General features: G+C 37.6%; 1 protein-coding gene across 2 annotated transcripts in view; it reads right to left on the bottom strand.

Annotated features, from left to right (window-relative positions):
- The window catches only part of LOC129135766 (uncharacterized), a 337,314-nt gene that overhangs the window by 51,003 nt on the left and 273,777 nt on the right, over positions 1–12,534 (bottom strand). For both annotated transcript variants that reach the window (XM_063817397.1, XM_063817396.1), the window contains exon 4: positions 8,524–8,641. The gene's annotated coding sequence lies outside the window, so the exon portion shown is untranslated. The remainder of the gene's footprint in view (positions 1–8,523; positions 8,642–12,534) is intronic.

Below are 12,534 nucleotides of genomic sequence, written 5' to 3'. Positions count from 1 at the left end.
AGACATTTCATAAAAAGGGAATTCATGAGTCATTGAGTAGAACTCTATCTGGTGCTCTAAATTTAGTCCATATTAATTTGATTTATATCAACACAAATATGCCTTGCAGGACTAGTGCAAGGTTTTGGGATAAGTACTGTGTTAAACAAGAGAGGAGTCAGATTATTTTCTTTTTCTCAGGGGCCAGTTCCACAGTGTGTGAGTGTAAAAAGTCCATAAAACAGAATGAGAATTCAGGTAAGAATGTTGAACCTATCTCTTGTCTTGTGCCATCAAAAGAATTTGACACTCATAAAAATCAGTGTCAAACTGTATTAGTCTGTTCTCTTGCTGCTAAAGAAGACATACCTGAGACTGGCCAATTTATTAACAAAAGGGGGTTTAATGGACTCACAGCTCCACATGGCTGGAAGGTCTTACAATTATGGCAGAAGGTGAAGGAGGAGCAAAAGCACATCTTACATGGTATCAGGAAAGAGAGCATGTGCAGGGGACCTGCCCTTTATAAAATCGTCAGATCTCCTGAGACTTATTTACTATCAGGAGAACAGCATGGGAAAAACATGCCCCCATGATTCAATTACCTCCCACTGGATCCCTCCAATGACATGTGGGGATTATGGGAGCTACAATTCAAGATGGGATTTGGGTGGGGACACAGCCAAACCATATCACACACTTTTGCCATAATTGCTGGCATATAGTAAGTCAGATAAAATACACTACATACTGTATAACTCATTTTATATAAAACTAGAAAAAGCAAACTAATCTCTGTTGACCAAGAGCAGATAGGTGGTTGTCTGGTTACCAGGGGATGCAAGGAGTGGTTGCAGTGAAGGAACAGAAAGAGACACAAGAAAATTTGGGGATGATGCCATTGTACACAATCTGATTGTGCCCATGGCTTCATGTGTGCTTACACATAACAGAGCCTACCCAATGGTACACTTTCAATACAACTTCTGTGGTTTCTTGCATGTTTAGTATACCTCAATAACATTGTTTAAAAAGTAAATTACTGGTAATGCTTTTTGAAGTTTGATTAATAATTACACATAAATAATTTAAACTTCTAGTGAATCATATTTGGATTAAATCAATTAAAGAAGAATGAATAAACTATATATCCCTTATCTGGCCTCTTAATTTCCAGGTTATAATTACTGGCACCTATGTACCAAATTTTACTGAGTATTTTCTATCTCTGGCACTAGGTTTTTCTTAGTAACGGAGTTCTAGCGGACTGAAATCTTGCTTCAGACTTTTTCAACTTAAATATAAAAGGTCTTTTTCCCCCCGAAAGACATGCTAAACATATCTTACGTTAATGTACATACTTAAATATTAATATCTAGGATTTATACTTTATATAATTACATGTCAATGTATGTTTATGTGTATATATTTCATATTCTTTGTTCATATGTATATTCTTGTTATATTAAATACGACTTTCATTAACAAAGGATGTGTTTGAGGAAAAGTAGTCATTCTCTTATAAATATTTTTCAAAAGAAATGGGTAATCCAAATCAAGCCTTCAAGCCTTCCAAATTTTACAATGATAAAGAATATCTAATTAAATACTTAACTAATAGTAAAACTGTGAAGATAACTTCAAAATACAATGCGGAAATAGTACAGAAAATTATGACACATGAACTTGATGGACCTTTATGCAGCCATTAAAATGATAATTACGAAGACTATAAAACAAAATGAAATGCTTATAATAAAATATTGAGTGACAAAGGCAGAATGCAAAATCATATCTATGCTATAATTAGGTTTTGCACAACACATACTTAAGGAGTCTGTAACTCAGTTTCAAGCATTGTCTTAGGTCCTGCGGTTACAAAGGTAAAGAAAGAACTGCCCATAGCTTTAAGAAGCTCAGTCTCACTGTGGGAGACTGACATGCAGTAAATGAGTACGATAACCTGTAAGACCTACTATATAATTATATAATGCAGAAGTAGGTCATAAAAATAAGTAACAAAGCCAATGAAGTGAGCTAGGAAAACTTCCAGAGAAATAAATATCTGTCTGTGTATGTGCCCTGGCCAGACAGCAACTATATCTGAGAAGGAAATCCCCTTGGTACTTTTGAAAGAAAAGACAAAGTCAAATAAAATGTTTTCTTAGCAGCAGCAGCCAGCAGGCATAGCCCAAATGGCTCAATTCTCTCTCACCTGCTTCAACTCCTGCTTGTCCACATCCCATACCTGCAAATCTGTTGGTAGAAACCTCTTTCCTGCCCCTGCTCATCACAGGAATGTCATGGTTTATGTTGATACCCTTTTATGGCTTTCTGATAACCCCAAACTGCTGGATCCTTAAGGGTCACTTCTCTGACACTCTGCATAGTTTATTATTTTAGGATTCCAAACTTTTTCCTGGCTCACTAATTCTTCTTGTGCAATGCTATCAACTTTGGCCTCCAACTATGGTGACTATCCATTCTGATATACTTAAACATTACAGCTGGGAACATAAAAGTATGTTCCACAGAGTGTATAGAGAAAGGGTCAGCAAATTGCCACCCATTGGCCAAATCTGTCCTGCTAAATATTTTGGTACTACCTATGCTATAGACTAAATATTTATGTCTCTCCAAATTCATATATTGAAACTTAATCCTCACTATAATGGTACTTGGAGGTTGGGCCTTTGTGAGGTGATTAAGTCATGAGGTCAGAGCCCTCAGAAATGGGTTAGTGTCCAGAGGACATAGATGGCCATCTATGAACCAGGACGCAGGCCCTCACCAAATACCACGTGTGCTCGCATCTTCTCATTGGAATGCATAGCCTCCAGAACCATAAGAAGTAAATTTCTTAGCTACCAGCCAAAGATATGCTGTTGTAGCAGCCTGAACAAAATAAGACAAAAATGCAAAGTTCAAATGGCATTTACATTTCTAACTAGCTGGAAACAAATATATTTTATGCCACAATAATTACCTAAAACATTTTTTCTGTTTGTAAATAAAGTTTTATTGGAACAGGACCATGTTTTCTATTTTATATACAGCTAGTCCCCAACTTATGATGGTTTGAGTTACAATTTTTCAGCTTTATAATGGTGCACCAGGGATACCCATTCAGAAGAAACTGTACTTCAAGTACCCATAAAACCATTCTGTTTTTCGCATTCAGTATTCAATAAATTACATAAGAAATTCAACACCTAATTATAAAATAGGCTTTGTGTTAGATAATTTTACCCAATGGTGGGCTTTGTAAGTGTTCTGAGCACATTTAAGGTGGGCTGGGCTAAGATGTGACGTTCAGTAGCTTGGGTGTCTTAAATGCATTTTTGACTTATAATGGGTTTATTGGGATGAAACTGCAATGTAAGTTGAGGAGCACCTGTATATTCTATGGCTACTGTTCTGTTACAGTGGCAGGGCTGAGTAATTGTAACAGAGATTGTATGGCCTAAAAAGAATAAAACGGCTGTCCCTTTACAGACAGTTTTGTTGACTATGGAATAGAGAATAGTCTCAACATATTGCCATAGTGTTTTTGCCATTTATTATATGCATAACTATGCATTCGTTGTATTTTTGACAATACTTTAATGTAACTAAATCTTTTCAACAGCAATGAGATAAAAGTTTTGTAAAAATATCAAGTACCCCATTTCTATTTCTCAAATAAATTGATGATGCATGTAAAATTTGCACAACATATTTGTTGATATTTGCCTTCTGTATTAGTCCATTTTATGCTGCTGATAAAGATATACCCAAGACTGGAAACAAAACTAGGTTTAACAGATTTACCGTTTCACATGGCTTGGGAGGCCTCAGGATCATGGCAAAAGGCAAGGAGAAGCAATCATATCTTACATAGATGACAGCCAGCAAAAAGAGGGAGCTTGTGCAGGGAAACTCCCCCTTATACAACTGTCAGATCTCATGAGACTTATTTACTATCACGAAAACAGCATGAGAAAGACCTACTCCCATGATTCAATTAACTCCCACTGTATCCCTCCCACAACACATGGGAATTCAAGATGAGATTTGGGTGGGGACACAGCCAAATCATACCATTCCTCCCCTGGGCCCTCCCAGATCTCATTTCCTCAGATTTCAAAATGAATTATGCCTTCCCCCAAATCTTAACTCATTTCAGCATTAACTCAAATGTCCACAGTCCAACTTCTCATCTGAGACAAGGCAAGTCCCTTCTGCCAATAAGCCTATAAAATCAAAAGCAAGTTACTTACTTCCTAGGTACAATGTGGGTACAGGCATTGGGTAAATACAGCCATTCTAAATGGGAGAAATTGGCCAAAACAAAGGGGTTACAGGCCCCATACAAATCCAAATTTCAGCTGGGCAGTCAAATCTTAAGGCTGTAAAATTATCTCCTTTGACTCCATGTCTCACATCCAGGTCACACTGATGCAAGAGGTGGTTTCCTATGGTCTTGGGCAGCTCCACTCCTGTGGCTTTGCAGGGCACAGCTTCCCTCCTGGCTGCTTTCATGGGCTGGGGTTGAGCATCTGCAGCTTTCCCGGACACATGGTGTAAGGTATCAGTGGACATAGCATTCTGGGGTCTGGAGGATGGTGGGCCTCTTCTCACAGCCCCACTAGGCAGTGCCTCAGTAGAGACTCTGTGTGGGAGCTCCAACCCCACATTTTCCTTTCATACTGCCATAGCAGAGGTTATGCATGAGAGCCTTCCCCCTGCAGCAAACTTCTACCTGGACATCCAGGTGTTTCCATACATCCTCTGAAATCTAGGTAGAGGTTCCCAAACCCCAATTCTTTACTTCTGTGCACTGACAAGCTCAACACCACATGGAAGCTGCCAAAGCTTGAGGCTTGCACCCTCTGAAGCCGCAGCCCAAGCTCTATGTTGGCCCCTTTTGGCCACAACTGGAGTAGCTGGATGCAGAGCACCAAGTCCCTAGGCTGAACACAGCATGGGGACCCTGAGCCCAGCCTAAAGAATCACTTTTTTCCCCTATGCCTCAGGGCCTGTTATGAGAGGCTGCCATGAAGACCTCTGATAGGCCCTGGAGACATTTTCCCCATTGTCCTGGGGACTAACATTGGCTCCTCACTACTTATGCAAATTTCTGCAGCCAGCTTGAATTTCCCCTCAGAAAATGGATTTTTCTTTTCTGTCACATTGTCAGGCTGCAAATTTTCGGAACTTCTATGCTCTGCTTCCCTTATAAAACTGAGTGCCTTTAACAGCACCCAAGTCACATCTTGAATGCTTTTCTGCTTAGAAATTCATTCTGCCAGATACCCTAAATCATCTCTCTCAAGTTCCACAAATCTCTAGGGCAGAAGTAAAATGCTACCAGTCTCTTTGCTGAAACATAGCAAGAGTCACCTTTACTCCAGTTTCCAACAAGTTCCTAATCTTCATCTGAGACCACCTCAGCCTGGATTTTATTGCCCATATCATTATCAACATTTTGGTCAAAGCCATTCAACAAGTCTCTAGCAAGTTCCAAACTTTCCCACATTTTCCTGTTTTCTTCTGAGCCCTCCAAACTGTTCCAACCTCTGCTTTTTACCCAGTTCCAAATTGCTTCCACATTTTCAGGTATCTTTTCAGCAGCACCCCACTTTACTGGTACCAATATACTATATTAGTCCATTCTCACACTGCTGATAAAGATATACCTGAGACTGGGAACAAAAATATGTTTAATGGCATAACAGTTCCACGTGGCTTGGGAGGCTTCAGAATCATGGCAGAAGGCAAGGAGGGGCAAGTCATGTCTTACATGGATGGCAGTAGGCAAAAAGAGGGAGCTTATGTAGGGAAATTTCCCCTTATAAAACCATCAGATTTCATGAGACTTATTCACTATCACGAGAGCAGCACCAGAAAGACCTGACTGCACCATTCAATTACCTCCCACTGGTCCCTCTCACAACATGTGGGAATTCAAGATGAGATTTGGTGGGGATAAAGCCAAACCACATCACCTTCCACCAGTGATGTCTCTGACAATGTGAAAAACCAATAAACATTAACCTGCCTCAGCATCTACCTAAAACAGTAGAGTAATTTTAACACTTCTCTGCCTAAAGATAGAAATTTTACCCATCTGGTTGGTTTTGCTCATCAATCTGTGAAGCTTCACTTTCAATGTTAACAAAACACCTATTGTTTTAAATTTATTTATGTTTATTTCATGTTTCCTTCTGCAGTATAAAAAGAAAGAAAAAAAGCTCACGTGTTTACAGTTAAATTATTATTTTTAATTGATGTTATTAGATGTCTCAAATATGATATCTCTTTTCTTAGTCTATTTTGTGTTGCTATAATAAAATACCACATACTGGATAATTTATAAAACATAGAGAGCTATTTCTTACAGTTCTGAAGACCGGTAATCTTAACAGGGAGGGAGCTGGCATCTGGTCAGGGCTTTCTTGCTGCATAATTTATTGCAAAAGGGAAAGAGAGAGCAAGAGGAAGGAAGCTAAACTCATCCTTTTTATCAGGAACCCGCTCTAAATAACAGCATTAATCCATCAGTGATGGCAGAGCCCTCATAACCTAATCACCTTATAAAGGTCCCACTTATTCATACTTTTCCATTGAAGATTAGGTTTCCAACACATGAATTTTGGGGGCACGTGCAAACCATAATATTCTGCTCATGCTCCCCAAAATTCATGTCCTTCTCTCATGTAAAATACATTTATTAAATCTCAGTAGCCCCAAAGTCTTAACTATTTCCAACACCAACTCAAATGTCCAAATTTCAGAGTCTTATCAGAGATGGGTGAGACTTACAGCATGATTCATCCAGAAGCAAGTTCCTCTATAGCTGTAACCCTGTGAAATTAACAAGTTACGTGCTTCCAAAACAGTGTTGGAACAAGCATAGGCTAGACATTCCCATTCCAAAATGGAGAAGTAGGCAAGAAAAAAGGAATAAAAATGCCATACTGCCCAAGGTAATGTATAGATTCAATGCTATCCCCATCAAGCTACCACTGGCTTTCTTCACATAATTGGAAAAAACTACTTTAAAGTTCATATGGAACCAAAAAAGAGCCCGCATTGCCAAGGCAATCCTAAGGAAAAAGAACAAACCTGGGGGCATCAGGCTACCTGACTTCAAAGTATACAAGGCTATAGTAACCAAAACAGCATGGTACTGGTACCAAAACAGATATATAGACCAATGGAACAGAACAGAGACCTCAGAAATAACACCACACATCTACAGCCATCTGATCTTTGACAAACCTGACAAAAACAAGAAATGGGGAAAGGATTTCCTATTTAATAAATGGTGCTGGGAAAACTGGCTAGCCATATGTAGAAAGCTGAAACTGGATCCCTTCCTTACCTGGTATACAAAAATTAACTCAAGATGGATTAAAGACTTAAATGTAGGATGTAACACCATAAAAACCCTAGAAGAAAACCAAGGTGATACCATTCAAGATATAGGCATAGGCAAAGACTTCATGACTAAAACACCAAAAGCAATGGCAACAAAAAGCCAAAATAGACAAATGGGATCTAATTAAACTAAAGAGCTTCTGCACAGCAAAAGAAACTACCATCAGAGTGAACAGGCAACCTACAGAATGGGAGAAAATTTTTACAATCTACCCATTTGACAAAGGGCTAATCTCCAGAATCTACAAAGAACTTCAACAAATTTACAAGAAAAAAATCAAACAACCCCATCAAGGATATGAATAGATACTTCTCAAAAAAAGTCAGTTATGCAGCCAACAAACATATGAAAAAATGCTCATCATCACTGGTCATCAGGGAAATGCAAATCAAAACCACAATGAGATACCATCTCCTGCCAGTTAGAATGGCGATCATTAAAAAGTCAGGCAACAACAGATGCTGGAGAGGATATGGAGAAATAGGAACGCTTTTATACGTTGGTAGGAGTGTAAATTAGTTCAACATTTGGGGAAGACCGTGTGGCAATTCCTCAAGGATCTAGAACTAGAAATACCACTTGACACAGTGATCCCATTACTGGGTATATACCCAAAGGATTATAAATCATGCTACTAAAGACACATGCACATGTATGTTTATTGTGGCATTATTCACAATAGCAAAGACTTGGAACCAACCCAAATATCCATCAATGATAGACTGGATTAAGAAAATGTGGCACATATACACCATGGAATACTATGCAGTCATAAAAAAGGAGTTCATGTCCTATGCAGGGACATGGATGAAGCTGGAAACCATCATTCTCTGCAAAATGTCACAAGGGCAGAAAACCAAACACCGTGTGTTCTCACTCATAGGTGGGAGTTGAATGAGAACACATGGACACAGGGAGGGGAACATCACACACTGGGGCATATCAGGGGCTGGGGGACTGGGGGAGGGATAGCATTAGGAGAAATACCTAATGTAAATGATGAGTTGATGGACGCAGCAAACCAACATGGCACATATACACCTATGTAACAAAACTGCACATTGTGCACATGTACCCTATAACTTAAAGTATAATAATAATTTTAAAAATTTCTTTCTCACAGTTCTGCAGACTGGAAAGTGCAAGATGATGGGGTGGTGTGGGAGGTATTTTGTGAGGTCCTTCTTGCTACTTCATCCCATCTTCACATTCAAACAGGTAATAGAATTGCAGGAGAGCCTGTGAGAGAAAGCAAGAGGAATGGGGCAAAACTCATTACTTTATCAGAAACTTATTCCCAAAATAATGTCATTAATCCATTACTGAGGGCAGTTCCTTCATGATTGAATGATCTCTTAAAGGTCTCACCTTACAACACTTTAATCTGGGATTAATTTTACAACAGCTTAACTTTTAGGGACACATTCAAACCATAGCATCTCTTAATTCCAATAGTGGTTCTATTTATATTTTTCATTCAATTCATAGGATCAAATAAATATTTCGGAAATTTGTTAAGTTGAGGGTAAAACATCTGACATTAATAGGAGTGCTCTGAAAATGTAATCTAAAATTTAGCCTATTTAAAATTGAAGATAGAAATTAGTTGTTATTCTGGTGCTAATATAAAAAATTTTGGAGGAGTACATTGTTATTGTAAAAGCAAGGTTCTTTCACAATTAAGAAATCAACAATGCTTTTATGTACTTGGAATTGATTGTGTTGCACAAGCAGATAATTCCTTGCATAGTAAATAATCGTGGCTGTGATGAACAGCCTCCAGTAAATCTACCAATGGGGTTGAATTGATATTTATCAAAAATTACAAATATATTTATAAACACACAATTGAATTGAAACTACTGTGAAATGTTGACAAATGGATAATTTCAATTACAGAAAATACTTGGTAACAACTCATGTTTTCCTTCTTTGTATCAAGTATCTATCAAATTATTGAAATGTTAGACACTGAACTCTGTTGAGTTCAGGATACAAAATTAACATACAAAATCAGTAGTTTCATTATGCCACTAGTGAATTATGTGGAAAAGAAATCAGGAAAGCCGTCCATTTTACAGTTTTACAGTAGCAGGAAGAACTTTAGCCAAGTAGGTGAGAGATCTTTACGATGAAAACTATAAAACATTGATGAAAGAAATTGAAGAAACACACACACACAGACACACAAACACACATACACACACAAAGACATACCATATACATACATGGAATAATTAATATTTCTAAAATGTGCATACTACCCAGAGTGACCTATAACTTCAATGCAATTTCTATCAAAATCCCAATGACATTCTTTACAAAAAAAGAAAAAATATATATATCCTGAAATCTGTGTGGAACCATGAAAGACCTAGGATATCCACAGCAATCTTGAGCAAGAAGAACAAAACTGTTGACCTCACACTACCAAACTTCAAAACATACTACAAAGTTATAGTAATGAAAATAGCATGGTATTGGAATAAAAAGAACACACAGACCAATGGAGCAGAATAGAGGGCACAGAAATAAACCCACACATCCAGGGCTAACTGATTTTTGACAAAGTTGTGAAGTAAAAATAATGAGTAAAGGAAAGCCTTTTCAATAAATGGTAATAAGAAAATTGAATATTCACATGCAGAAGAATAAGACCATACCCTTGTCTCTCACCATACACAAAAATTAACTAAAAATGGAGTAAAGACTTAAATGTAAATACAAAACTACTGCTGTCACTGGCAGCTTGTTCTTTTTAATGTTTTGACATAAAACATGCACATCCATACAGAGATATTTTAAATTAAATATCCAGTTGTACAAGAGAACATGGGTGATACTTTGGCATCTGAATAATGAGTCTATAAAGAGGTGGCAGCGGAAAAAAAAACAAGAAAGGCATCACCATTTTGTCATTAAAGAAAAACATAATAAATTACATATTATTTCAATAAGATACAAAGAGGAATCTAACAAGTTTTAGTTTATTGTAAAGATGATAATATAAAAATTAAGGTTCTTCATGAGAAACAGGCCAGCAGCTGTGGTATGGGTGATTAAGTAAGAGCTTTGTCTTGTAGATTATATATCCAGGTTACCTTCCAGACTTTTCCACAGAGAAAAACTAAAAGAATACAGAAACATGTTTAAAGTTTATGAAAAATACCTTGAGAACTAAGATCTTCCCTTTACTCTCTCTCTTTCCCTCTCTATTTCTCTCTCATGCTCTTTCTTTATTTCCTTTTCAATAACAATATGAGCAGTTTAGGAATTCTCTGTAAAGGGACATAATTGCTACCTTATTTCCAACTTTTTGTTCACGTCCCCTTGCATTAATCATCCTAACAGTTTCAATAATGTCTTACATTGAGATGGGGGTGAATAGTAGATTTCTTAAACAGAATTGTATTTTAAATGTAGACATTTGCATATTTTCTCACTAAATTACAAGATACTCAAAGGCAAAGACTTTTCATATTAAAGCAGGGTAGTTCATTGCAATGCGATATGTTTACTATATAAATGATGATTGACCCAAAAGTTAAGTTTAATCTGTTTCCTAAAACATCAAAATTGCAAATAAGTGTGACAGGGACTATATTAATTTTTAGTTAGTAATTATGTATATTATATTTCTATTAAAACAAATTATATATATTTTTTACTATACTTTAAGTTTTAGGGTACATGTGCACAATGTGCAGGTTAGTTACATATGTATACATGTGCCATGTTGGTGTGCTGCACCCAGTAACTCGTCATTTAACATTAGGTATGTCTCCTAATGCTATCCCTCCCCCCTCCACCCACCCCACAACAGGCCCCAGTGTGTGATGTTCCCCTTCCTGTGTCCATGTGTTGTCATTGTTCAATTTCCACCTATGAGTGAGAACATGTGGTGTTTCGTTTTTTGTCCTTGCAATGGTTTGCTGAGAATGACGGTTTCCAGCTTCATCCATGTCCCTACAAAGGACATGAACTCATCATTTTTTATGGCTGCCTAGTATTCCATGGTATATATGTGCCACATTTTCTTAATCCGGTCTACCACTGTTGGACATGTGGCTTGGTTCCAAGTCTTTGCTATTGTGAATAGTGCCAAAATAAACATATGTGTGCATGTGTCTTTATAGCAGCATGATTTATAATCCTTTGGGTATATACCCAGTAATGGGATGGCTGGGTCAAATGGTATTTCTAGTTCAAGATCCCTGAGGAATCCCCACACTGTCTTCCACAATGGTTGAACTAGTTTACAGTCCCACCAACTGTGTAAAAGTGTTCCTATTTCTCCACATCCTCTCCAGCACCTGTTGTTTCCTGACATTTTTAATGATCGCCATTCTAACTGGTGTGAGATGGTATCTCATTGTGGTTTTGATTTGCATTTCTCTGATGGCCAGTGATGATGAACATTTTTTCATGTGTCTTTTGGCTGCATAAATGTCTTCTTTTGAGAAGTGTCTTTTCATATCCTTTGCCCACTTTTTGATGGGGTTGTTTGTTTTTTTCTTGTAAATTTGTATGAGTTCATTGTGGATTCTGGATATTAGCCCTTTGTCAGACAAGTAGATTGCAAACATTTTCTCCCATTCTGTAGGTTGCCTGTTCACTCTGATGGTAGTTTCTTTATTTTAATAACCACCTACAGTTATTTATTCATTCATTTTAGCTATTACTAAGTTTTAGGTGTCCAGTTCAGAACATTATATTTACTTTAGCAAATAAAATACAGGAATTCAAATTCTTGAATTCCAGATAAGCAGAAAAGAAGTTTTAGCTTACATATATCCTATGCAATATTTGATACCTATATATAGTGACTTGAGCAATGGCCTTGAAAGAAGATATGTTCACGGTGCTAACACCTGGAACCTGTGAAAATGACCTATTTAGAAAAAGGTTTTGTAGATGTAATTAAGGTTCTGGAGATGAGTCATCTTGGAATTAGAAAGGGCCCTAAATGTAGTGGTGAGTGTCCTTTTAAAAAGGGAGAAGAACACACACACACACACACACACACACACACACACACACACGATGTGAACATCGAGGCAATTCGGAGTGAAGCATCTGCATGCCAAGGGGCACCGAGGACTTCCAGCAGCCACTAGAAACCGGGAGGGAGG

This window comes from Pan troglodytes, chromosome 7 (assembly GCF_028858775.2).
Source record: "Pan troglodytes isolate AG18354 chromosome 7, NHGRI_mPanTro3-v2.0_pri, whole genome shotgun sequence".
Taxonomy (NCBI): domain Eukaryota; kingdom Metazoa; phylum Chordata; class Mammalia; order Primates; family Hominidae; genus Pan; species Pan troglodytes.
This window is presented reverse-complemented; position numbering and strand designations above follow the sequence as displayed.